Source organism: Ambystoma mexicanum, unplaced genomic scaffold, assembly GCF_040938575.1.
Source record: "Ambystoma mexicanum isolate Mex_15411 unplaced genomic scaffold, UKY_AmexF1_1 Mex_scaf34, whole genome shotgun sequence".
Classification (NCBI taxonomy): Eukaryota; Metazoa; Chordata; class Amphibia; order Caudata; family Ambystomatidae; genus Ambystoma; species Ambystoma mexicanum.
The window spans coordinates 1,089,665-1,116,191 of record NW_027182449.1 but is presented as its reverse complement, the minus strand read 5'-3'; the positions used below and the strand labels follow the sequence as shown (position 1 = coordinate 1,116,191).

At 53.8% G+C, this 26,527-nt stretch overlaps 7 non-coding genes across 7 annotated transcripts; all 7 read right to left on the bottom strand.

Moving 5' to 3' along the window:
• Positions 1–385: 385 nt before the first annotated feature.
• LOC138558753 (5S ribosomal RNA) lies at positions 386–504 on the bottom strand. The gene has a single exon (XR_011298873.1). It is a non-coding gene; the product is annotated as a 5S ribosomal RNA (ribosomal RNA).
• Positions 505–3,629: 3,125 nt separating this feature from the next.
• On the bottom strand, positions 3,630–3,748 carry LOC138558752 (5S ribosomal RNA). Its single transcript, XR_011298872.1, has one exon. It is a non-coding gene; the product is annotated as a 5S ribosomal RNA (ribosomal RNA).
• Positions 3,749–7,847: 4,099 nt separating this feature from the next.
• Positions 7,848–7,966, bottom strand: LOC138558751 (5S ribosomal RNA). Its single transcript, XR_011298871.1, has one exon. It is a non-coding gene; the product is annotated as a 5S ribosomal RNA (ribosomal RNA).
• A 5,723-nt stretch (positions 7,967–13,689) lies between these two features.
• Positions 13,690–13,808, bottom strand: LOC138558750 (5S ribosomal RNA). The gene has a single exon (XR_011298870.1). It is a non-coding gene; the product is annotated as a 5S ribosomal RNA (ribosomal RNA).
• A 3,125-nt stretch (positions 13,809–16,933) lies between these two features.
• LOC138558749 (5S ribosomal RNA) lies at positions 16,934–17,052 on the bottom strand. Its single transcript, XR_011298869.1, has one exon. It is a non-coding gene; the product is annotated as a 5S ribosomal RNA (ribosomal RNA).
• Positions 17,053–21,476: 4,424 nt separating this feature from the next.
• LOC138558748 (5S ribosomal RNA) lies at positions 21,477–21,595 on the bottom strand. The gene has a single exon (XR_011298868.1). It is a non-coding gene; the product is annotated as a 5S ribosomal RNA (ribosomal RNA).
• A 4,424-nt stretch (positions 21,596–26,019) lies between these two features.
• On the bottom strand, positions 26,020–26,138 carry LOC138558746 (5S ribosomal RNA). Its single transcript, XR_011298866.1, has one exon. It is a non-coding gene; the product is annotated as a 5S ribosomal RNA (ribosomal RNA).
• Between the last annotated feature and the right edge of the window lie 389 nt (positions 26,139–26,527).

The window sequence follows — 26,527 nt, the reverse complement described above, 5'->3', positions numbered from 1 at the left end:
CTCTAGAGCCCACATATGCAGATGAGGCCCATCCACTTGCCTCCCCTAGCTGTAGGGGGCCTTGCGCGTCCACTGGAGAGAAAACGGGGAGACGCTGGAGGTGCTTTGCCAGGGACACGAGTGGCCCTTTCTGGCTGCATCCACCCACCCGAGGCGGCAAGCTGCTGCCCTGGCTTCAGTCTCCTGCTGCTGCTGCTGCTGCTCCAAGTTAGTTTGGCGACAACGTGTCCGCCTCTGACGGGGCTCTGCATTGGAGCGAGGGCTGCTGTCTGCCCCTGTGCCTTTTTCACGCGCCGTGTTTGTTAAAATTAAAAGCGGAATGGAGGAAAAATGTAGTTCAAGACGGAGAAGACGAACGCCGCCTATCGGGCACAGAGTAGCAAAATGCCTACAGCACCTGGTATTCCCAGGCGGTCTCCCATCCAAGTACTAACCAGGCCCGACCCTGCTTAGCTTCCGAGATCGGACGAGATCGGGCGCATTCAGGGTGGTATGGCCGTAGGCGAAGAGTGCGCCGATTCCGAGCCTCTTGTGCTGTGTCGGCTCCTCCGACGTCCACTGCCCTCTTGCAAGGCTGAACGCTGTCCTCTGCAGTGTGCTTCTGCCCTTCTTTTTGCCTCAAGCTCAGGAGCCACAGCTGCCAGCTTGGAAAAGCAACGAGCAGCTCCATGCACCCACTTTTGAAATACCCACTTGCCTACTCATGTTTGCAAAGAAAGTGTCTGTAAATTCAGGCCAAGCCACACTTGCACTCACTCACCCAAGCATCCGTTCCTTACAAAACTTTTAAAAAAAACTCGGAAAGAAAGATGGAAATAAACACACACACAATTTTCCTGCTGGGGGCTCCTCGACGCTTTGGAAGGCAGAGGGTGATGTTGGTTGAGGCCCTTACCATATCGGGCTGGTGACCTACAAGTCCAGGAAAGAAGCAGGCCCAGTAACAGCAGCTGAGGCCCCCAGCCCAGCCCAGCCCAGGCAGGCATCAGCTTAAGGCTGACTCTCTACCCCACTGCTGCCCCAAGTTGGTTTGGCAAAAGTTTGCAAAGAAGCTGCCCGTGAATTTACCTCAAGCCACACTAGCACTCACCCAGGCGTCAGTTCCTTACAAAAATAGAAAGCACCTCTAAAAAAAGAAGAAATAAACACACACACAATTTTCCTGCTGCGGTCTCCTCGACTCTTTGGAAGGCAGAGGGCGATGTTGGTTGAGGCCTTACCTTCTCAGGCTGGCGGCCTACAAGTCCAGGAAAGAAGCAGGCCCAGTAACAGCAACTGAGGCCCCCAGCCCAGCCACGCCTAGGCAGGCATCAGCGGAAGGCTGACTCTCTACCCCAGTGCTGCCCCAAGTTGTTTTGGCAAAAGTTTGCAAAGAAGCTGCCCGTAAATTTACCTCAAGCCACACTAGCACTCACCCAGGCGTCGGTTCCTTACAAAAATAGAAAGCATCTCTAAAAAAGAAGAAATAAACACACACACAATTTTCCTGCTGGGGACTCCTCGACTCTTTGGAAGGCAGAGGGCGATGTTGGTTGAGGCCCTTACTTTCTCCGGCTGGTGGCCTACAAGTCCAGGAAAGAAGCAGGCCCAGTAACAGCAGCTGAGGCCCCCAGCCCAGCCACGCCTAGGCAGGCATCAGCAGAAGGCTGACTCTCTACCCCACTGCTGCCCCAAGTTGGTTTGGCAAAAGTTTGCAAAGAAGATGCCTGTAAATTTAACTCACGCCACACTAGCACTCACCCAGGCGTCAGTTCCTTACAAAAATAGAAAGCACCTCTAAAAAAAGAAGAAATAAACACACACACAATTTTCCTGCTGCGGTCTCCTCGACTCTTTGGAAGGCAGAGGGCGATGTTGGTTGAGGCCTTACCTTCTCAGGCTGGCGGCCTACAAGTCCAGGAAAGAAGCAGGCCCAGTAACAGCAACTGAGGCCCCCAGCCCAGCCACGCCTAGGCAGGCATCAGCGGAAGGCTGACTCTCTACCCCAGTGCTGCCCCAAGTTGGTTTGGCAAAAGTTTGCAAAGAAGCTGCCCGTAAATTTACCTCAAGCCACACTAGCACTCACCCAGGCGTCGGTTCCTTACAAAAATAGAAAGCATCTCTAAAAAAAGAAGAAATACACACACACAATTTTCCTGCTGGGGACACCTCGACTCTTTGGAAGGCAGAGGGCGATGTTGGTTGAGGCCCTTACCTTCTCGGGCTGGTGGCCTACAAGTCCAGGAAAGAAGCAGGCCCAGTAACAGCAGCTGAGGCCCCCAGACCAGCCCAGCCCAGGCAGGCATCAGCAGAAGGCTGACTCTCTACCCCACTGCTGCTCCAAGTTGGTTTGGCAAAAGTTTGCAAAGAAGATGCCTGTAAATTTAGCTCACGCCACACTAGCACTCACCCAGGCGTCGTTTCCTTACAAAAATAGAAAGCATCTCTAAAAAAGAAGAAATAAACACACACACAATTTTCCTGCTGGGGACTCCTCGACTCTTTGGAAGGCAGAGGGCGATGTTGGTTGAGGCCCTTACTTTCTCCGGCTGGTGGCCTACAAGTCCAGGAAAGAAGCAGGCCCAGTAACAGCAGCTGAGGCCCCCAGCCCAGCCACGCCTAGGCAGGCATCAGCAGAAGGCTGACTCTCTACCCCACTGCTGCCCCAAGTTGGTTTGGCAAAAGTTTGCAAAGAAGCTGCCCGTGAATTTACCTCAAGCCACACTAGCACTCACCCAGGCGTCAGTTCCTTACAAAAATAGAAAGAATCTCTAAAAAAGAAGAAATAAACACACACACAATTTTCCTGCTTCTATCCCCTCGACTCCTTGGAAGGCGGAGGGCAACCTTCGCCGCTGGTGGCCTTCACATGCAGGAAAGAAGCACACCCAGGAACAGCAGCTGAGGCTCCCAGCCCAGGCAGGCTTCAGCTGAAGGCCGACTTGGGAAGCACTGAGGCCAGACCCTGGGCTCCTGGGTCCCTCGGTTGAAGGCTCGAGGCCAGACCCCTTGGCTCCTGTGTCCCTTGGCTGAAGGCTCGACCAGTGCTCGACCAGGCTCGATCAGGCGAGATATTAGGTAGCATGGGGCCCAGCTGGGACTTCTAGGAAGCTTAGGGTGACGGCCGCTTCTGCCCCATCATCCAGAGGCCTGGCTATGGAGAGGCATGATGTGGCCTCCCTCCCTTCCTGCCTCTTGTAGGCACTTCTCCCCCGTGAGCACTTCCCGCTCCAGGTGTCCCCTTGTCTCCCAGGGTGCACTCTTCCTCTAGAGCCCACATATGCAGATGAGGCCCATCCACTTGCCTCCCCTAGCTGTAGGGGGCCTTGCGCGTCCACTGGAGAGAAAACGGGGAGACGCTGGAGGTGCTTTGCCAGGGACACGAGTGGCCCTTTCTGGCTGCATCCACCCACCCGAGGCGGCAAGCTGCTGCCCTGGCTTCAGTCTCCTGCTGCTGCTGCTGCTGCTCCAAGTTAGTTTGGCGACAACGTGTCCGCCTCTGACGGGGCTCTGCATTGGAGCGAGGGCTGCTGTCTGCCCCTGTGCCTTTTTCACGCGCCGTGTTTGTTAAAATTAAAAGCGGAATGGAGGAAAAATGTAGTTCAAGACGGAGAAGACGAACGCCGCCTATCGGGCACAGAGTAGCAAAATGCCTACAGCACCTGGTATTCCCAGGCGGTCTCCCATCCAAGTACTAACCAGGCCCGACCCTGCTTAGCTTCCGAGATCGGACGAGATCGGGCGCATTCAGGGTGGTATGGCCGTAGGCGAAGAGTGCGCCGATTCCGAGCCTCTTGTGCTGTGTCGGCTCCTCCGACGTCCACTGCCCTCTTGCAAGGCTGAACGCTGTCCTCTGCAGTGTGCTTCTGCCCTTCTTTTTGCCTCAAGCTCAGGAGCCACAGCTGCCAGCTTGGAAAAGCAACGAGCAGCTCCATGCACCCACTTTTGAAATACCCACTTGCCTACTCATGTTTGCAAAGAAAGTGTCTGTAAATTCAGGCCAAGCCACACTTGCACTCACTCACCCAAGCATCCGTTCCTTACAAAACTTTTAAAAAAAACTCGGAAAGAAAGATGGAAATAAACACACACACAATTTTCCTGCTGGGGGCTCCTCGACGCTTTGGAAGGCAGAGGGTGATGTTGGTTGAGGCCCTTACCATATCGGGCTGGTGACCTACAAGTCCAGGAAAGAAGCAGGCCCAGTAACAGCAGCTGAGGCCCCCAGCCCAGCCCAGCCCAGGCAGGCATCAGCTTAAGGCTGACTCTCTACCCCACTGCTGCCCCAAGTTGGTTTGGCAAAAGTTTGCAAAGAAGCTGCCCGTGAATTTACCTCAAGCCACACTAGCACTCACCCAGGCGTCAGTTCCTTACAAAAATAGAAAGCACCTCTAAAAAAAGAAGAAATAAACACACACACAATTTTCCTGCTGCGGTCTCCTCGACTCTTTGGAAGGCAGAGGGCGATGTTGGTTGAGGCCTTACCTTCTCAGGCTGGCGGCCTACAAGTCCAGGAAAGAAGCAGGCCCAGTAACAGCAACTGAGGCCCCCAGCCCAGCCACGCCTAGGCAGGCATCAGCGGAAGGCTGACTCTCTACCCCAGTGCTGCCCCAAGTTGTTTTGGCAAAAGTTTGCAAAGAAGCTGCCCGTAAATTTACCTCAAGCCACACTAGCACTCACCCAGGCGTCGGTTCCTTACAAAAATAGAAAGCATCTCTAAAAAAGAAGAAATAAACACACACACAATTTTCCTGCTGGGGACTCCTCGACTCTTTGGAAGGCAGAGGGCGATGTTGGTTGAGGCCCTTACTTTCTCCGGCTGGTGGCCTACAAGTCCAGGAAAGAAGCAGGCCCAGTAACAGCAGCTGAGGCCCCCAGCCCAGCCACGCCTAGGCAGGCATCAGCAGAAGGCTGACTCTCTACCCCACTGCTGCCCCAAGTTGGTTTGGCAAAAGTTTGCAAAGAAGATGCCTGTAAATTTAACTCACGCCACACTAGCACTCACCCAGGCGTCAGTTCCTTACAAAAATAGAAAGCACCTCTAAAAAAAGAAGAAATAAACACACACACAATTTTCCTGCTGCGGTCTCCTCGACTCTTTGGAAGGCAGAGGGCGATGTTGGTTGAGGCCTTACCTTCTCAGGCTGGCGGCCTACAAGTCCAGGAAAGAAGCAGGCCCAGTAACAGCAACTGAGGCCCCCAGCCCAGCCACGCCTAGGCAGGCATCAGCGGAAGGCTGACTCTCTACCCCAGTGCTGCCCCAAGTTGGTTTGGCAAAAGTTTGCAAAGAAGCTGCCCGTAAATTTACCTCAAGCCACACTAGCACTCACCCAGGCGTCGGTTCCTTACAAAAATAGAAAGCATCTCTAAAAAAAGAAGAAATACACACACACAATTTTCCTGCTGGGGGCTCCTCGACGCTTTGGAAGGCAGAGGGTGATGTTGGTTGAGGCCCTTACCATATCGGGCTGGTGACCTACAAGTCCAGGAAAGAAGCAGGCCCAGTAACAGCAGCTGAGGCCCCCAGCCCAGCCCAGCCCAGGCAGGCATCAGCTTAAGGCTGACTCTCTACCCCACTGCTGCCCCAAGTTGGTTTGGCAAAAGTTTGCAAAGAAGCTGCCCGTGAATTTACCTCAAGCCACACTAGCACTCACCCAGGCGTCAGTTCCTTACAAAAATAGAAAGCACCTCTAAAAAAAGAAGAAATAAACACACACACAATTTTCCTGCTGCGGTCTCCTCGACTCTTTGGAAGGCAGAGGGCGATGTTGGTTGAGGCCTTACCTTCTCAGGCTGGCGGCCTACAAGTCCAGGAAAGAAGCAGGCCCAGTAACAGCAACTGAGGCCCCCAGCCCAGCCACGCCTAGGCAGGCATCAGCGGAAGGCTGACTCTCTACCCCAGTGCTGCCCCAAGTTGTTTTGGCAAAAGTTTGCAAAGAAGCTGCCCGTAAATTTACCTCAAGCCACACTAGCACTCACCCAGGCGTCGGTTCCTTACAAAAATAGAAAGCATCTCTAAAAAAGAAGAAATAAACACACACACAATTTTCCTGCTGGGGACTCCTCGACTCTTTGGAAGGCAGAGGGCGATGTTGGTTGAGGCCCTTACTTTCTCCGGCTGGTGGCCTACAAGTCCAGGAAAGAAGCAGGCCCAGTAACAGCAGCTGAGGCCCCCAGCCCAGCCACGCCTAGGCAGGCATCAGCAGAAGGCTGACTCTCTACCCCACTGCTGCCCCAAGTTGGTTTGGCAAAAGTTTGCAAAGAAGATGCCTGTAAATTTAACTCACGCCACACTAGCACTCACCCAGGCGTCAGTTCCTTACAAAAATAGAAAGCACCTCTAAAAAAAGAAGAAATAAACACACACACAATTTTCCTGCTGCGGTCTCCTCGACTCTTTGGAAGGCAGAGGGCGATGTTGGTTGAGGCCTTACCTTCTCAGGCTGGCGGCCTACAAGTCCAGGAAAGAAGCAGGCCCAGTAACAGCAACTGAGGCCCCCAGCCCAGCCACGCCTAGGCAGGCATCAGCGGAAGGCTGACTCTCTACCCCAGTGCTGCCCCAAGTTGGTTTGGCAAAAGTTTGCAAAGAAGCTGCCCGTAAATTTACCTCAAGCCACACTAGCACTCACCCAGGCGTCGGTTCCTTACAAAAATAGAAAGCATCTCTAAAAAAAGAAGAAATACACACACACAATTTTACTGCTGGGGACACCTCGACTCTTTGGAAGGCAGAGGGCGATGTTGGTTGAGGCCCTTACCTTCTCGGGCTGGTGGCCTACAAGTCCAGGAAAGAAGCAGGCCCAGTAACAGCAGCTGAGGCCCCCAGACCAGCCCAGCCCAGGCAGGCATCAGCAGAAGGCTGACTCTCTACCCCACTGCTGCCCCAAGTTGGTTTGGCAAAAGTTTGCAAAGAAGCTGCCCGTGAATTTACCTCAAGCCACACTAGCACTCACCCAGGCGTCAGTTCCTTACAAAAATAGAAAGAATCTCTAAAAAAGAAGAAATAAACACACACACAATTTTCCTGCTTCTATCCCCTCGACTCCTTGGAAGGCGGAGGGCAACCTTCGCCGCTGGTGGCCTTCACATGCAGGAAAGAAGCACACCCAGGAACAGCAGCTGAGGCTCCCAGCCCAGGCAGGCTTCAGCTGAAGGCCGACTTGGGAAGCACTGAGGCCAGACCCTGGGCTCCTGGGTCCCTCGGCTGAAGGCTCGAGGCCAGACCCCTTGGCTCCTGTGTCCCTTGGCTGAAGGCTCGACCAGTGCTCGACCAGGCTCGATCAGGCGAGATATTAGGTAGCATGGGGCCCAGCTGGGACTTCTAGGAAGCTTAGGGTGACGGCCGCTTCTGCCCCATCATCCAGAGGCCTGGCTATGGAGAGGCATGATGTGGCCTCCCTCCCTTCCTGCCTCTTGTAGGCACTTCTCCCCCGTGAGCACTTCCCGCTCCAGGTGTCCCCTTGTCTCCCAGGGTGCACTCTTCCTCTAGAGCCCACATATGCAGATGAGGCCCATCCACTTGCCTCCCCTAGCTGTAGGGGGCCTTGCGCGTCCACTGGAGAGAAAACGGGGAGACGCTGGAGGTGCTTTGCCAGGGACACGAGTGGCCCTTTCTGGCTGCATCCACCCACCCGAGGCGGCAAGCTGCTGCCCTGGCTTCAGTCTCCTGCTGCTGCTGCTGCTGCTCCAAGTTAGTTTGGCGACAACGTGTCCGCCTCTGACGGGGCTCTGCATTGGAGCGAGGGCTGCTGTCTGCCCCTGTGCCTTTTTCACGCGCCGTGTTTGTTAAAATTAAAAGCGGAATGGAGGAAAAATGTAGTTCAAGACGGAGAAGACGAACGCCGCCTATCGGGCACAGAGTAGCAAAATGCCTACAGCACCTGGTATTCCCAGGCGGTCTCCCATCCAAGTACTAACCAGGCCCGACCCTGCTTAGCTTCCGAGATCGGACGAGATCGGGCGCATTCAGGGTGGTATGGCCGTAGGCGAAGAGTGCGCCGATTCCGAGCCTCTTGTGCTGTGTCGGCTCCTCCGACGTCCACTGCCCTCTTGCAAGGCTGAACGCTGTCCTCTGCAGTGTGCTTCTGCCCTTCTTTTTGCCTCAAGCTCAGGAGCCACAGCTGCCAGCTTGGAAAAGCAACGAGCAGCTCCATGCACCCACTTTTGAAATACCCACTTGCCTACTCATGTTTGCAAAGAAAGTGTCTGTAAATTCAGGCCAAGCCACACTTGCACTCACTCACCCAAGCATCCGTTCCTTACAAAACTTTTAAAAAAAACTCGGAAAGAAAGATGGAAATAAACACACACACAATTTTCCTGCTGGGGGCTCCTCGACGCTTTGGAAGGCAGAGGGTGATGTTGGTTGAGGCCCTTACCATATCGGGCTGGTGACCTACAAGTCCAGGAAAGAAGCAGGCCCAGTAACAGCAGCTGAGGCCCCCAGCCCAGCCCAGCCCAGGCAGGCATCAGCTTAAGGCTGACTCTCTACCCCACTGCTGCCCCAAGTTGGTTTGGCAAAAGTTTGCAAAGAAGCTGCCCGTGAATTTACCTCAAGCCACACTAGCACTCACCCAGGCGTCAGTTCCTTACAAAAATAGAAAGCACCTCTAAAAAAAGAAGAAATAAACACACACACAATTTTCCTGCTGCGGTCTCCTCGACTCTTTGGAAGGCAGAGGGCGATGTTGGTTGAGGCCTTACCTTCTCAGGCTGGCGGCCTACAAGTCCAGGAAAGAAGCAGGCCCAGTAACAGCAACTGAGGCCCCCAGCCCAGCCACGCCTAGGCAGGCATCAGCGGAAGGCTGACTCTCTACCCCAGTGCTGCCCCAAGTTGTTTTGGCAAAAGTTTGCAAAGAAGCTGCCCGTAAATTTACCTCAAGCCACACTAGCACTCACCCAGGCGTCGGTTCCTTACAAAAATAGAAAGCATCTCTAAAAAAGAAGAAATAAACACACACACAATTTTCCTGCTGGGGACTCCTCGACTCTTTGGAAGGCAGAGGGCGATGTTGGTTGAGGCCCTTACTTTCTCCGGCTGGTGGCCTACAAGTCCAGGAAAGAAGCAGGCCCAGTAACAGCAGCTGAGGCCCCCAGCCCAGCCACGCCTAGGCAGGCATCAGCAGAAGGCTGACTCTCTACCCCACTGCTGCCCCAAGTTGGTTTGGCAAAAGTTTGCAAAGAAGATGCCTGTAAATTTAACTCACGCCACACTAGCACTCACCCAGGCGTCAGTTCCTTACAAAAATAGAAAGCACCTCTAAAAAAAGAAGAAATAAACACACACACAATTTTCCTGCTGCGGTCTCCTCGACTCTTTGGAAGGCAGAGGGCGATGTTGGTTGAGGCCTTACCTTCTCAGGCTGGCGGCCTACAAGTCCAGGAAAGAAGCAGGCCCAGTAACAGCAACTGAGGCCCCCAGCCCAGCCACGCCTAGGCAGGCATCAGCGGAAGGCTGACTCTCTACCCCAGTGCTGCCCCAAGTTGGTTTGGCAAAAGTTTGCAAAGAAGCTGCCCGTAAATTTACCTCAAGCCACACTAGCACTCACCCAGGCGTCGGTTCCTTACAAAAATAGAAAGCATCTCTAAAAAAAGAAGAAATACACACACATAATTTTCCTGCTGGGGGCTCCTCGACGCTTTGGAAGGCAGAGGGTGATGTTGGTTGAGGCCCTTACCATATCGGGCTGGTGACCTACAAGTCCAGGAAAGAAGCAGGCCCAGTAACAGCAGCTGAGGCCCCCAGCCCAGCCCAGCCCAGGCAGGCATCAGCTTAAGGCTGACTCTCTACCCCACTGCTGCCCCAAGTTGGTTTGGCAAAAGTTTGCAAAGAAGCTGCCCGTGAATTTACCTCAAGCCACACTAGCACTCACCCAGGCGTCAGTTCCTTACAAAAATAGAAAGCACCTCTAAAAAAAGAAGAAATAAACACACACACAATTTTCCTGCTGCGGTCTCCTCGACTCTTTGGAAGGCAGAGGGCGATGTTGGTTGAGGCCTTACCTTCTCAGGCTGGCGGCCTACAAGTCCAGGAAAGAAGCAGGCCCAGTAACAGCAACTGAGGCCCCCAGCCCAGCCACGCCTAGGCAGGCATCAGCGGAAGGCTGACTCTCTACCCCAGTGCTGCCCCAAGTTGTTTTGGCAAAAGTTTGCAAAGAAGCTGCCCGTAAATTTACCTCAAGCCACACTAGCACTCACCCAGGCGTCGGTTCCTTACAAAAATAGAAAGCATCTCTAAAAAAGAAGAAATAAACACACACACAATTTTCCTGCTGGGGACTCCTCGACTCTTTGGAAGGCAGAGGGCGATGTTGGTTGAGGCCCTTACTTTCTCCGGCTGGTGGCCTACAAGTCCAGGAAAGAAGCAGGCCCAGTAACAGCAGCTGAGGCCCCCAGCCCAGCCACGCCTAGGCAGGCATCAGCAGAAGGCTGACTCTCTACCCCACTGCTGCCCCAAGTTGGTTTGGCAAAAGTTTGCAAAGAAGATGCCTGTAAATTTAACTCACGCCACACTAGCACTCACCCAGGCGTCAGTTCCTTACAAAAATAGAAAGCACCTCTAAAAAAAGAAGAAATAAACACACACACAATTTTCCTGCTGCGGTCTCCTCGACTCTTTGGAAGGCAGAGGGCGATGTTGGTTGAGGCCTTACCTTCTCAGGCTGGCGGCCTACAAGTCCAGGAAAGAAGCAGGCCCAGTAACAGCAACTGAGGCCCCCAGCCCAGCCACGCCTAGGCAGGCATCAGCGGAAGGCTGACTCTCTACCCCAGTGCTGCCCCAAGTTGGTTTGGCAAAAGTTTGCAAAGAAGCTGCCCGTAAATTTACCTCAAGCCACACTAGCACTCACCCAGGCGTCGGTTCCTTACAAAAATAGAAAGCATCTCTAAAAAAAGAAGAAATACACACACACAATTTTCCTGCTGGGGGCTCCTCGACGCTTTGGAAGGCAGAGGGTGATGTTGGTTGAGGCCCTTACCATATCGGGCTGGTGACCTACAAGTCCAGGAAAGAAGCAGGCCCAGTAACAGCAGCTGAGGCCCCCAGCCCAGCCCAGCCCAGGCAGGCATCAGCTTAAGGCTGACTCTCTACCCCACTGCTGCCCCAAGTTGGTTTGGCAAAAGTTTGCAAAGAAGCTGCCCGTGAATTTACCTCAAGCCACACTAGCACTCACCCAGGCGTCAGTTCCTTACAAAAATAGAAAGCACCTCTAAAAAAAGAAGAAATAAACACACACACAATTTTCCTGCTGCGGTCTCCTCGACTCTTTGGAAGGCAGAGGGCGATGTTGGTTGAGGCCTTACCTTCTCAGGCTGGCGGCCTACAAGTCCAGGAAAGAAGCAGGCCCAGTAACAGCAACTGAGGCCCCCAGCCCAGCCACGCCTAGGCAGGCATCAGCGGAAGGCTGACTCTCTACCCCAGTGCTGCCCCAAGTTGTTTTGGCAAAAGTTTGCAAAGAAGCTGCCCGTAAATTTACCTCAAGCCACACTAGCACTCACCCAGGCGTCGGTTCCTTACAAAAATAGAAAGCATCTCTAAAAAAGAAGAAATAAACACACACACAATTTTCCTGCTGGGGACTCCTCGACTCTTTGGAAGGCAGAGGGCGATGTTGGTTGAGGCCCTTACTTTCTCCGGCTGGTGGCCTACAAGTCCAGGAAAGAAGCAGGCCCAGTAACAGCAGCTGAGGCCCCCAGCCCAGCCACGCCTAGGCAGGCATCAGCAGAAGGCTGACTCTCTACCCCACTGCTGCCCCAAGTTGGTTTGGCAAAAGTTTGCAAAGAAGATGCCTGTAAATTTAACTCACGCCACACTAGCACTCACCCAGGCGTCAGTTCCTTACAAAAATAGAAAGCACCTCTAAAAAAAGAAGAAATAAACACACACACAATTTTCCTGCTGCGGTCTCCTCGACTCTTTGGAAGGCAGAGGGCGATGTTGGTTGAGGCCTTACCTTCTCAGGCTGGCGGCCTACAAGTCCAGGAAAGAAGCAGGCCCAGTAACAGCAACTGAGGCCCCCAGCCCAGCCACGCCTAGGCAGGCATCAGCGGAAGGCTGACTCTCTACCCCAGTGCTGCCCCAAGTTGGTTTGGCAAAAGTTTGCAAAGAAGCTGCCCGTAAATTTACCTCAAGCCACACTAGCACTCACCCAGGCGTCGGTTCCTTACAAAAATAGAAAGCATCTCTAAAAAAAGAAGAAATACACACACACAATTTTACTGCTGGGGACACCTCGACTCTTTGGAAGGCAGAGGGCGATGTTGGTTGAGGCCCTTACCTTCTCGGGCTGGTGGCCTACAAGTCCAGGAAAGAAGCAGGCCCAGTAACAGCAGCTGAGGCCCCCAGACCAGCCCAGCCCAGGCAGGCATCAGCAGAAGGCTGACTCTCTACCCCACTGCTGCTCCAAGTTGGTTTGGCAAAAGTTTGCAAAGAAGATGCCTGTAAATTTAGCTCACGCCACACTAGCACTCACCCAGGCGTCGTTTCCTTACAAAAATAGAAAGCATCTCTAAAAAAGAAGAAATAAACACACACACAATTTTCCTGCTGGGGACTCCTCGACTCTTTGGAAGGCAGAGGGCGATGTTGGTTGAGGCCCTTACTTTCTCCGGCTGGTGGCCTACAAGTCCAGGAAAGAAGCAGGCCCAGTAACAGCAGCTGAGGCCCCCAGCCCAGCCACGCCTAGGCAGGCATCAGCAGAAGGCTGACTCTCTACCCCACTGCTGCCCCAAGTTGGTTTGGCAAAAGTTTGCAAAGAAGCTGCCCGTGAATTTACCTCAAGCCACACTAGCACTCACCCAGGCGTCAGTTCCTTACAAAAATAGAAAGAATCTCTAAAAAAGAAGAAATAAACACACACACAATTTTCCTGCTTCTATCCCCTCGACTCCTTGGAAGGCGGAGGGCAACCTTCGCCGCTGGTGGCCTTCACATGCAGGAAAGAAGCACACCCAGGAACAGCAGCTGAGGCTCCCAGCCCAGGCAGGCTTCAGCTGAAGGCCGACTTGGGAAGCACTGAGGCCAGACCCTGGGCTCCTGGGTCCCTCGGTTGAAGGCTCGAGGCCAGACCCCTTGGCTCCTGTGTCCCTTGGCTGAAGGCTCGACCAGTGCTCGACCAGGCTCGATCAGGCGAGATATTAGGTAGCATGGGGCCCAGCTGGGACTTCTAGGAAGCTTAGGGTGACGGCCGCTTCTGCCCCATCATCCAGAGGCCTGGCTATGGAGAGGCATGATGTGGCCTCCCTCCCTTCCTGCCTCTTGTAGGCACTTCTCCCCCGTGAGCACTTCCCGCTCCAGGTGTCCCCTTGTCTCCCAGGGTGCACTCTTCCTCTAGAGCCCACATATGCAGATGAGGCCCATCCACTTGCCTCCCCTAGCTGTAGGGGGCCTTGCGCGTCCACTGGAGAGAAAACGGGGAGACGCTGGAGGTGCTTTGCCAGGGACACGAGTGGCCCTTTCTGGCTGCATCCACCCACCCGAGGCGGCAAGCTGCTGCCCTGGCTTCAGTCTCCTGCTGCTGCTGCTGCTGCTCCAAGTTAGTTTGGCGACAACGTGTCCGCCTCTGACGGGGCTCTGCATTGGAGCGAGGGCTGCTGTCTGCCCCTGTGCCTTTTTCACGCGCCGTGTTTGTTAAAATTAAAAGCGGAATGGAGGAAAAATGTAGTTCAAGACGGAGAAGACGAACGCCGCCTATCGGGCACAGAGTAGCAAAATGCCTACAGCACCTGGTATTCCCAGGCGGTCTCCCATCCAAGTACTAACCAGGCCCGACCCTGCTTAGCTTCCGAGATCGGACGAGATCGGGCGCATTCAGGGTGGTATGGCCGTAGGCGAAGAGTGCGCCGATTCCGAGCCTCTTGTGCTGTGTCGGCTCCTCCGACGTCCACTGCCCTCTTGCAAGGCTGAACGCTGTCCTCTGCAGTGTGCTTCTGCCCTTCTTTTTGCCTCAAGCTCAGGAGCCACAGCTGCCAGCTTGGAAAAGCAACGAGCAGCTCCATGCACCCACTTTTGAAATACCCACTTGCCTACTCATGTTTGCAAAGAAAGTGTCTGTAAATTCAGGCCAAGCCACACTTGCACTCACTCACCCAAGCATCCGTTCCTTACAAAACTTTTAAAAAAAACTCGGAAAGAAAGATGGAAATAAACACACACACAATTTTCCTGCTGGGGGCTCCTCGACGCTTTGGAAGGCAGAGGGTGATGTTGGTTGAGGCCCTTACCATATCGGGCTGGTGACCTACAAGTCCAGGAAAGAAGCAGGCCCAGTAACAGCAGCTGAGGCCCCCAGCCCAGCCCAGCCCAGGCAGGCATCAGCTTAAGGCTGACTCTCTACCCCACTGCTGCCCCAAGTTGGTTTGGCAAAAGTTTGCAAAGAAGCTGCCCGTGAATTTACCTCAAGCCACACTAGCACTCACCCAGGCGTCAGTTCCTTACAAAAATAGAAAGCACCTCTAAAAAAAGAAGAAATAAACACACACACAATTTTCCTGCTGCGGTCTCCTCGACTCTTTGGAAGGCAGAGGGCGATGTTGGTTGAGGCCTTACCTTCTCAGGCTGGCGGCCTACAAGTCCAGGAAAGAAGCAGGCCCAGTAACAGCAACTGAGGCCCCCAGCCCAGCCACGCCTAGGCAGGCATCAGCGGAAGGCTGACTCTCTACCCCAGTGCTGCCCCAAGTTGTTTTGGCAAAAGTTTGCAAAGAAGCTGCCCGTAAATTTACCTCAAGCCACACTAGCACTCACCCAGGCGTCGGTTCCTTACAAAAATAGAAAGCATCTCTAAAAAAGAAGAAATAAACACACACACAATTTTCCTGCTGGGGACTCCTCGACTCTTTGGAAGGCAGAGGGCGATGTTGGTTGAGGCCCTTACTTTCTCCGGCTGGTGGCCTACAAGTCCAGGAAAGAAGCAGGCCCAGTAACAGCAGCTGAGGCCCCCAGCCCAGCCACGCCTAGGCAGGCATCAGCAGAAGGCTGACTCTCTACCCCACTGCTGCCCCAAGTTGGTTTGGCAAAAGTTTGCAAAGAAGATGCCTGTAAATTTAACTCACGCCACACTAGCACTCACCCAGGCGTCAGTTCCTTACAAAAATAGAAAGCACCTCTAAAAAAAGAAGAAATAAACACACACACAATTTTCCTGCTGCGGTCTCCTCGACTCTTTGGAAGGCAGAGGGCGATGTTGGTTGAGGCCTTACCTTCTCAGGCTGGCGGCCTACAAGTCCAGGAAAGAAGCAGGCCCAGTAACAGCAACTGAGGCCCCCAGCCCAGCCACGCCTAGGCAGGCATCAGCGGAAGGCTGACTCTCTACCCCAGTGCTGCCCCAAGTTGGTTTGGCAAAAGTTTGCAAAGAAGCTGCCCGTAAATTTACCTCAAGCCACACTAGCACTCACCCAGGCGTCGGTTCCTTACAAAAATAGAAAGCATCTCTAAAAAAAGAAGAAATACACACACACAATTTTACTGCTGGGGACACCTCGACTCTTTGGAAGGCAGAGGGCGATGTTGGTTGAGGCCCTTACCTTCTCAGGCTGGTGGCCTACAAGTCCAGGAAAGAAGCAGGCCCAGTAACAGCAGCTGAGGCCCCCAGACCAGCCCAGCCCAGGCAGGCATCAGCAGAAGGCTGACTCTCTACCCCACTGCTGCTCCAAGTTGGTTTGGCAAAAGTTTGCAAAGAAGATGCCTGTAAATTTAGCTCACGCCACACTAGCACTCACCCAGGCGTCGTTTCCTTACAAAAATAGAAAGCATCTCTAAAAAAGAAGAAATAAACACACACACAATTTTCCTGCTGGGGACTCCTCGACTCTTTGGAAGGCAGAGGGCGATGTTGGTTGAGGCCCTTACTTTCTCCGGCTGGTGGCCTACAAGTCCAGGAAAGAAGCAGGCCCAGTAACAGCAGCTGAGGCCCCCAGCCCAGCCACGCCTAGGCAGGCATCAGCAGAAGGCTGACTCTCTACCCCACTGCTGCCCCAAGTTGGTTTGGCAAAAGTTTGCAAAGAAGCTGCCCGTGAATTTACCTCAAGCCACACTAGCACTCACCCAGGCGTCAGTTCCTTACAAAAATAGAAAGAATCTCTAAAAAAGAAGAAATAAACACACACACAATTTTCCTGCTTCTATCCCCTCGACTCCTTGGAAGGCGGAGGGCAACCTTCGCCGCTGGTGGCCTTCACATGCAGGAAAGAAGCACACCCAGGAACAGCAGCTGAGGCTCCCAGCCCAGGCAGGCTTCAGCTGAAGGCCGACTTGGGAAGCACTGAGGCCAGACCCTGGGCTCCTGGGTCCCTCGGCTGAAGGCTCGAGGCCAGACCCCTTGGCTCCTGTGTCCCTTGGCTGAAGGCTCGACCAGTGCTCGACCAGGCTCGATCAGGCGAGATATTAGGTAGCATGGGGCCCAGCTGGGACTTCTAGGAAGCTTAGGGTGACGGCCGCTTCTGCCCCATCATCCAGAGGCCTGGCTATGGAGAGGCATGATGTGGCCTCCCTCCCTTCCTGCCTCTTGTAGGCACTTCTCCCCCGTGAGCACTTCCCGCTCCAGGTGTCCCCTTGTCTCCCAGGGTGCACTCTTCCTCTAGAGCCCACATATGCAGATGAGGCCCATCCACTTGCCTCCCCTAGCTGTAGGGGGCCTTGCGCGTCCACTGGAGAGAAAACGGGGAGACGCTGGAGGTGCTTTGCCAGGGACACGAGTGGCCCTTTCTGGCTGCATCCACCCACCCGAGGCGGCAAGCTGCTGCCCTGGCTTCAGTCTCCTGCTGCTGCTGCTGCTGCTCCAAGTTAGTTTGGCGACAACGTGTCCGCCTCTGACGGGGCTCTGCATTGGAGCGAGGGCTGCTGTCTGCCCCTGTGCCTTTTTCACGCGCCGTGTTTGTTAAAATTAAAAGCGGAATGGAGGAAAAATGTAGTTCAAGACGGAGAAGACGAACGCCGCCTATCGGGCACAGAGTAGCAAAATGCCTACAGCACCTGGTATTCCCAGGCGGTCTCCCATCCAAGTACTAACCAGGCCCGACCCTGCTTAGCTTCCGAGATCGGACGAGATCGGGCGCATTCAGGGTGGTATGGCCGTAGGCGAAGAGTGCGCCGATTCCGAGCCTCTTGTGCTGTGTCGGCTCCTCCGACGTCCACTGCCCTCTTGCAAGGCTGAACGCTGTCCTCTGCAGTGTGCTTCTGCCCTTCTTTTTGCCTCAAGCTCAGGAGCCACAGCTGCCAGCTTGGAAAAGCAACGAGCAGCTCCATGCACCCACTTTTGAAATACCCACTTGCCTACTCATGTTTGCAAAGAAAGTGTCTGTAAATTCAGGCCAAGCCACACTTGCACTCACTCACCCAAGCATCCGTTCCTTACAAAACTTTTAAAAAAAACTCGGAAAGAAAGATGGAAATAAACACACACACAATTTTCCTGCTGGGGGCTCCTCGACGCTTTGGAAGGCAGAGGGTGATGTTGGTTGAGGCCCTTACCATATCGGGCTGGTGACCTACAAGTCCAGGAAAGAAGCAGGCCCAGTAACAGCAGCTGAGGCCCCCAGCCCAGCCCAGCCCAGGCAGGCATCAGCTTAAGGCTGACTCTCTACCCCACTGCTGCCCCAAGTTGGTTTGGCAAAAGTTTGCAAAGAAGCTGCCCGTGAATTTACCTCAAGCCACACTAGCACTCACCCAGGCGTCAGTTCCTTACAAAAATAGAAAGCACCTCTAAAAAAAGAAGAAATAAACACACACACAATTTTCCTGCTGCGGTCTCCTCGACTCTTTGGAAGGCAGAGGGCGATGTTGGTTGAGGCCTTACCTTCTCAGGCTGGCGGCCTACAAGTCCAGGAAAGAAGCAGGCCCAGTAACAGCAACTGAGGCCCCCAGCCCAGCCACGCCTAGGCAGGCATCAGCGGAAGGCTGACTCTCTACCCCAGTGCTGCCCCAAGTTGTTTTGGCAAAAGTTTGCAAAGAAGCTGCCCGTAAATTTACCTCAAGCCACACTAGCACTCACCCAGGCGTCGGTTCCTTACAAAAATAGAAAGCATCTCTAAAAAAGAAGAAATAAACACACACACAATTTTCCTGCTGGGGACTCCTCGACTCTTTGGAAGGCAGAGGGCGATGTTGGTTGAGGCCCTTACTTTCTCCGGCTGGTGGCCTACAAGTCCAGGAAAGAAGCAGGCCCAGTAACAGCAGCTGAGGCCCCCAGCCCAGCCACGCCTAGGCAGGCATCAGCAGAAGGCTGACTCTCTACCCCACTGCTGCCCCAAGTTGGTTTGGCAAAAGTTTGCAAAGAAGATGCCTGTAAATTTAACTCACGCCACACTAGCACTCACCCAGGCGTCAGTTCCTTACAAAAATAGAAAGCACCTCTAAAAAAAGAAGAAATAAACACACACACAATTTTCCTGCTGCGGTCTCCTCGACTCTTTGGAAGGCAGAGGGCGATGTTGGTTGAGGCCTTACCTTCTCAGGCTGGCGGCCTACAAGTCCAGGAAAGAAGCAGGCCCAGTAACAGCAACTGAGGCCCCCAGCCCAGCCACGCCTAGGCAGGCATCAGCGGAAGGCTGACTCTCTACCCCAGTGCTGCCCCAAGTTGGTTTGGCAAAAGTTTGCAAAGAAGCTGCCCGTAAATTTACCTCAAGCCACACTAGCACTCACCCAGGCGTCGGTTCCTTACAAAAATAGAAAGCATCTCTAAAAAAAGAAGAAATACACACACATAATTTTCCTGCTGGGGGCTCCTCGACGCTTTGGAAGGCAGAGGGTGATGTTGGTTGAGGCCCTTACCATATCGGGCTGGTGACCTACAAGTCCAGGAAAGAAGCAGGCCCAGTAACAGCAGCTGAGGCCCCCAGCCCAGCCCAGCCCAGGCAGGCATCAGCTTAAGGCTGACTCTCTACCCCACTGCTGCCCCAAGTTGGTTTGGCAAAAGTTTGCAAAGAAGCTGCCCGTGAATTTACCTCAAGCCACACTAGCACTCACCCAGGCGTCAGTTCCTTACAAAAATAGAAAGCACCTCTAAAAAAAGAAGAAATAAACACACACACAATTTTCCTGCTGCGGTCTCCTCGACTCTTTGGAAGGCAGAGGGCGATGTTGGTTGAGGCCTTACCTTCTCAGGCTGGCGGCCTACAAGTCCAGGAAAGAAGCAGGCCCAGTAACAGCAACTGAGGCCCCCAGCCCAGCCACGCCTAGGCAGGCATCAGCGGAAGGCTGACTCTCTACCCCAGTGCTGCCCCAAGTTGTTTTGGCAAAAGTTTGCAAAGAAGCTGCCCGTAAATTTACCTCAAGCCACACTAGCACTCACCCAGGCGTCGGTTCCTTACAAAAATAGAAAGCATCTCTAAAAAAGAAGAAATAAACACACACACAATTTTCCTGCTGGGGACTCCTCGACTCTTTGGAAGGCAGAGGGCGATGTTGGTTGAGGCCCTTACTTTCTCCGGCTGGTGGCCTACAAGTCCAGGAAAGAAGCAGGCCCAGTAACAGCAGCTGAGGCCCCCAGCCCAGCCACGCCTAGGCAGGCATCAGCAGAAGGCTGACTCTCTACCCCACTGCTGCCCCAAGTTGGTTTGGCAAAAGTTTGCAAAGAAGATGCCTGTAAATTTAACTCACGCCACACTAGCACTCACCCAGGCGTCAGTTCCTTACAAAAATAGAAAGCACCTCTAAAAAAAGAAGAAATAAACACACACACAATTTTCCTGCTGCGGTCTCCTCGACTCTTTGGAAGGCAGAGGGCGATGTTGGTTGAGGCCTTACCTTCTCAGGCTGGCGGCCTACAAGTCCAGGAAAGAAGCAGGCCCAGTAACAGCAACTGAGGCCCCCAGCCCAGCCACGCCTAGGCAGGCATCAGCGGAAGGCTGACTCTCTACCCCAGTGCTGCCCCAAGTTGGTTTGGCAAAAGTTTGCAAAGAAGCTGCCCGTAAATTTACCTCAAGCCACACTAGCACTCACCCAGGCGTCGGTTCCTTACAAAAATAGAAAGCATCTCTAAAAAAAGAAGAAATACACACACACAATTTTACTGCTGGGGACACCTCGACTCTTTGGAAGGCAGAGGGCGATGTTGGTTGAGGCCCTTACCTTCTCGGGCTGGTGGCCTACAAGTCCAGGAAAGAAGCAGGCCCAGTAACAGCAGCTGAGGCCCCCAGACCAGCCCAGCCCAGGCAGGCATCAGCAGAAGGCTGACTCTCTACCCCACTGCTGCTCCAAGTTGGTTTGGCAAAAGTTTGCAAAGAAGATGCCTGTAAATTTAGCTCACGCCACACTAGCACTCACCCAGGCGTCGTTTCCTTACAAAAATAGAAAGCATCTCTAAAAAAGAAGAAATAAACACACACACAATTTTCCTGCTGGGGACTCCTCGACTCTTTGGAAGGCAGAGGGCGATGTTGGTTGAGGCCCTTACTTTCTCCGGCTGGTGGCCTACAAGTCCAGGAAAGAAGCAGGCCCAGTAACAGCAGCTGAGGCCCCCAGCCCAGCCACGCCTAGGCAGGCATCAGCAGAAGGCTGACTCTCTACCCCACTGCTGCCCCAAGTTGGTTTGGCAAAAGTTTGCAAAGAAGCTGCCCGTGAATTTACCTCAAGCCACACTAGCACTCACCCAGGCGTCAGTTCCTTACAAAAATAGAAAGAATCTCTAAAAAAGAAGAAATAAACACACACACAATTTTCCTGCTTCTATCCCCTCGACTCCTTGGAAGGCGGAGGGCAACCTTCGCCGCTGGTGGCCTTCACATGCAGGAAAGAAGCACACCCAGGAACAGCAGCTGAGGCTCCCAGCCCAGGCAGGCTTCAGCTGAAGGCCGACTTGGGAAGCACTGAGGCCAGACCCTGGGCTCCTGGGTCCCTCGGCTGAAGGCTCGAGGCCAGACCCCTTGGCTCCTGTGTCCCTTGGCTGAAGGCTCGACCAGTGCTCGACCAGGCTCGATCAGGCGAGATATTAGGTAGCATGGGGCCCAGCTGGGACTTCTAGGAAGCTTAGGGTGACGGCCGCTTCTGCCCCATCATCCAGAGGCCTGGCTATGGAGAGGCATGATGTGGCCTCCCTCCCTTCCTGCCTCTTGTAGGCACTTCTCCCCCGTGAGCACTTCCCGCTCCAGGTGTCCCCTTGTCTCCCAGGGTGCACTCTTCCTCTAGAGCCCACATATGCAGATGAGGCCCATCCACTTGCCTCCCCTAGCTGTAGGGGGCCTTGCGCGTCCACTGGAGAGAAAACGGGGAGACGCTGGAGGTGCTTTGCCAGGGACACGAGTGGCCCTTTCTGGCTGCATCCACCCACCCGAGGCGGCAAGCTGCTGCCCTGGCTTCAGTCTCCTGCTGCTGCTGCTGCTGCTCCAAGTTAGTTTGGCGACAACGTGTCCGCCTCTGACGGGGCTCTGCATTGGAGCGAGGGCTGCTGTCTGCCCCTGTGCCTTTTTCACGCGCCGTGTTTGTTAAAATTAAAAGCGGAATGGAGGAAAAATGTAGTTCAAGACGGAGAAGACGAACGCCGCCTATCGGGCACAGAGTAGCAAAATGCCTACAGCACCTGGTATTCCCAGGCGGTCTCCCATCCAAGTACTAACCAGGCCCGACCCTGCTTAGCTTCCGAGATCGGACGAGATCGGGCGCATTCAGGGTGGTATGGCCGTAGGCGAAGAGTGCGCCGATTCCGAGCCTCTTGTGCTGTGTCGGCTCCTCCGACGTCCACTGCCCTCTTGCAAGGCTGAACGCTGTCCTCTGCAGTGTGCTTCTGCCCTTCTTTTTGCCTCAAGCTCAGGAGCCACAGCTGCCAGCTTGGAAAAGCAACGAGCAGCTCCATGCACCCACTTTTGAAATACCCACTTGCCTACTCATGTTTGCAAAGAAAGTGTCTGTAAATTCAGGCCAAGCCACACTTGCACTCACTCACCCAAGCATCCGTTCCTTACAAAACTTTAAAAAAAAACTCGGAAAGAAAGATGGAAATAAACACACACACAATTTTCCTGCTGGGGGCTCCTCGACGCTTTGGAAGGCAGAGGGTGATGTTGGTTGAGGCCCTTACCATATCGGGCTGGTGACCTACAAGTCCAGGAAAGAAGCAGGCCCAGTAACAGCAGCTGAGGCCCCCAGCCCAGCCCAGCCCAGGCAGGCATCAGCTTAAGGCTGACTCTCTACCCCACTGCTGCCCCAAGTTGGTTTGGCAAAAGTTTGCAAAGAAGCTGCCCGTGAATTTACCTCAAGCCACACTAGCACTCACCCAGGCGTCAGTTCCTTACAAAAATAGAAAGCACCTCTAAAAAAAGAAGAAATAAACACACACACAATTTTCCTGCTGCGGTCTCCTCGACTCTTTGGAAGGCAGAGGGCGATGTTGGTTGAGGCCTTACCTTCTCAGGCTGGCGGCCTACAAGTCCAGGAAAGAAGCAGGCCCAGTAACAGCAACTGAGGCCCCCAGCCCAGCCACGCCTAGGCAGGCATCAGCGGAAGGCTGACTCTCTACCCCAGTGCTGCCCCAAGTTGTTTTGGCAAAAGTTTGCAAAGAAGCTGCCCGTAAATTTACCTCAAGCCACACTAGCACTCACCCAGGCGTCGGTTCCTTACAAAAATAGAAAGCATCTCTAAAAAAGAAGAAATAAACACACACACAATTTTCCTGCTGGGGACTCCTCGACTCTTTGGAAGGCAGAGGGCGATGTTGGTTGAGGCCCTTACTTTCTCCGGCTGGTGGCCTACAAGTCCAGGAAAGAAGCAGGCCCAGTAACAGCAGCTGAGGCCCCCAGCCCAGCCACGCCTAGGCAGGCATCAGCAGAAGGCTGACTCTCTACCCCACTGCTGCCCCAAGTTGGTTTGGCAAAAGTTTGCAAAGAAGATGCCTGTAAATTTAACTCACGCCACACTAGCACTCACCCAGGCGTCAGTTCCTTACAAAAATAGAAAGCACCTCTAAAAAAAGAAGAAATAAACACACACACAATTTTCCTGCTGCGGTCTCCTCGACTCTTTGGAAGGCAGAGGGCGATGTTGGTTGAGGCCTTACCTTCTCAGGCTGGCGGCCTACAAGTCCAGGAAAGAAGCAGGCCCAGTAACAGCAACTGAGGCCCCCAGCCCAGCCACGCCTAGGCAGGCATCAGCGGAAGGCTGACTCTCTACCCCAGTGCTGCCCCAAGTTGGTTTGGCAAAAGTTTGCAAAGAAGCTGCCCGTAAATTTACCTCAAGCCACACTAGCACTCACCCAGGCGTCGGTTCCTTACAAAAATAGAAAGCATCTCTAAAAAAAGAAGAAATACACACACATAATTTTCCTGCTGGGGGCTCCTCGACGCTTTGGAAGGCAGAGGGTGATGTTGGTTGAGGCCCTTACCATATCGGGCTGGTGACCTACAAGTCCAGGAAAGAAGCAGGCCCAGTAACAGCAGCTGAGGCCCCCAGCCCAGCCCAGCCCAGGCAGGCATCAGCTTAAGGCTGACTCTCTACCCCACTGCTGCCCCAAGTTGGTTTGGCAAAAGTTTGCAAAGAAGCTGCCCGTGAATTTACCTCAAGCCACACTAGCACTCACCCAGGCGTCAGTTCCTTACAAAAATAGAAAGCACCTCTAAAAAAAGAAGAAATAAACACACACACAATTTTCCTGCTGCGGTCTCCTCGACTCTTTGGAAGGCAGAGGGCGATGTTGGTTGAGGCCTTACCTTCTCAGGCTGGCGGCCTACAAGTCCAGGAAAGAAGCAGGCCCAGTAACAGCAACTGAGGCCCCCAGCCCAGCCACGCCTAGGCAGGCATCAGCGGAAGGCTGACTCTCTACCCCAGTGCTGCCCCAAGTTGTTTTGGCAAAAGTTTGCAAAGAAGCTGCCCGTAAATTTACCTCAAGCCACACTAGCACTCACCCAGGCGTCGGTTCCTTACAAAAATAGAAAGCATCTCTAAAAAAGAAGAAATAAACACACACACAATTTTCCTGCTGGGGACTCCTCGACTCTTTGGAAGGCAGAGGGCGATGTTGGTTGAGGCCCTTACTTTCTCCGGCTGGTGGCCTACAAGTCCAGGAAAGAAGCAGGCCCAGTAACAGCAGCTGAGGCCCCCAGCCCAGCCACGCCTAGGCAGGCATCAGCAGAAGGCTGACTCTCTACCCCACTGCTGCCCCAAGTTGGTTTGGCAAAAGTTTGCAAAGAAGATGCCTGTAAATTTAACTCACGCCACACTAGCACTCACCCAGGCGTCAGTTCCTTACAAAAATAGAAAGCACCTCTAAAAAAAGAAGAAATAAACACACACACAATTTTCCTGCTGCGGTCTCCTCGACTCTTTGGAAGGCAGAGGGCGATGTTGGTTGAGGCCTTACCTTCTCAGGCTGGCGGCCTACAAGTCCAGGAAAGAAGCAGGCCCAGTAACAGCAACTGAGGCCCCCAGCCCAGCCACGCCTAGGCAGGCATCAGCGGAAGGCTGACTCTCTACCCCAGTGCTGCCCCAAGTTGGTTTGGCAAAAGTTTGCAAAGAAGCTGCCCGTAAATTTACCTCAAGCCACACTAGCACTCACCCAGGCGTCGGTTCCTTACAAAAATAGAAAGCATCTCTAAAAAAAGAAGAAATACACACACACAATTTTACTGCTGGGGACACCTCGACTCTTTGGAAGGCAGAGGGCGATGTTGGTTGAGGCCCTTACCTTCTCGGGCTGGTGGCCTACAAGTCCAGGAAAGAAGCAGGCCCAGTAACAGCAGCTGAGGCCCCCAGACCAGCCCAGCCCAGGCAGGCATCAGCAGAAGGCTGACTCTCTACCCCACTGCTGCTCCAAGTTGGTTTGGCAAAAGTTTGCAAAGAAGATGCCTGTAAATTTAGCTCACGCCACACTAGCACTCACCCAGGCGTCGTTTCCTTACAAAAATAGAAAGCATCTCTAAAAAAGAAGAAATAAACACACACACAATTTTCCTGCTGGGGACTCCTCGACTCTTTGGAAGGCAGAGGGCGATGTTGGTTGAGGCCCTTACTTTCTCCGGCTGGTGGCCTACAAGTCCAGGAAAGAAGCAGGCCCAGTAACAGCAGCTGAGGCCCCCAGCCCAGCCACGCCTAGGCAGGCATCAGCAGAAGGCTGACTCTCTACCCCACTGCTGCCCCAAGTTGGTTTGGCAAAAGTTTGCAAAGAAGCTGCCCGTGAATTTACCTCAAGCCACACTAGCACTCACCCAGGCGTCAGTTCCTTACAAAAATAGAAAGAATCTCTAAAAAAGAAGAAATAAACACACACACAATTTTCCTGCTTCTATCCCCTCGACTCCTTGGAAGGCGGAGGGCAACCTTCGCCGCTGGTGGCCTTCACATGCAGGAAAGAAGCACACCCAGGAACAGCAGCTGAGGCTCCCAGCCCAGGCAGGCTTCAGCTGAAGGCCGACTTGGGAAGCACTGAGGCCAGACCCTGGGCTCCTGGGTCCCTCGGCTGAAGGCTCGAGGCCAGACCCCTTGGCTCCTGTGTCCCTTGGCTGAAGGCTCGACCAGTGCTCGACCAGGCTCGATCAGGCGAGATATTAGGTAGCATGGGGCCCAGCTGGGACTTCTAGGAAGCTTAGGGTGACGGCCGCTTCTGCCCCATCATCCAGAGGCCTGGCTATGGAGAGGCATGATGTGGCCTCCCTCCCTTCCTGCCTCTTGTAGGCACTTCTCCCCCGTGAGCACTTCCCGCTCCAGGTGTCCCCTTGTCTCCCAGGGTGCACTCTTCCTCTAGAGCCCACATATGCAGATGAGGCCCATCCACTTGCCTCCCCTAGCTGTAGGGGGCCTTGCGCGTCCACTGGAGAGAAAACGGGGAGACGCTGGAGGTGCTTTGCCAGGGACACGAGTGGCCCTTTCTGGCTGCATCCACCCACCCGAGGCGGCAAGCTGCTGCCCTGGCTTCAGTCTCCTGCTGCTGCTGCTGCTGCTCCAAGTTAGTTTGGCGACAACGTGTCCGCCTCTGACGGGGCTCTGCATTGGAGCGAGGGCTGCTGTCTGCCCCTGTGCCTTTTTCACGCGCCGTGTTTGTTAAAATTAAAAGCGGAATGGAGGAAAAATGTAGTTCAAGACGGAGAAGACGAACGCCGCCTATCGGGCACAGAGTAGCAAAATGCCTACAGCACCTGGTATTCCCAGGCGGTCTCCCATCCAAGTACTAACCAGGCCCGACCCTGCTTAGCTTCCGAGATCGGACGAGATCGGGCGCATTCAGGGTGGTATGGCCGTAGGCGAAGAGTGCGCCGATTCCGAGCCTCTTGTGCTGTGTCGGCTCCTCCGACGTCCACTGCCCTCTTGCAAGGCTGAACGCTGTCCTCTGCAGTGTGCTTCTGCCCTTCTTTTTGCCTCAAGCTCAGGAGCCACAGCTGCCAGCTTGGAAAAGCAACGAGCAGCTCCATGCACCCACTTTTGAAATACCCACTTGCCTACTCATGTTTGCAAAGAAAGTGTCTGTAAATTCAGGCCAAGCCACACTTGCACTCACTCACCCAAGCATCCGTTCCTTACAAAACTTTAAAAAAAAACTCGGAAAGAAAGATGGAAATAAACACACACACAATTTTCCTGCTGGGGGCTCCTCGACGCTTTGGAAGGCAGAGGGTGATGTTGGTTGAGGCCCTT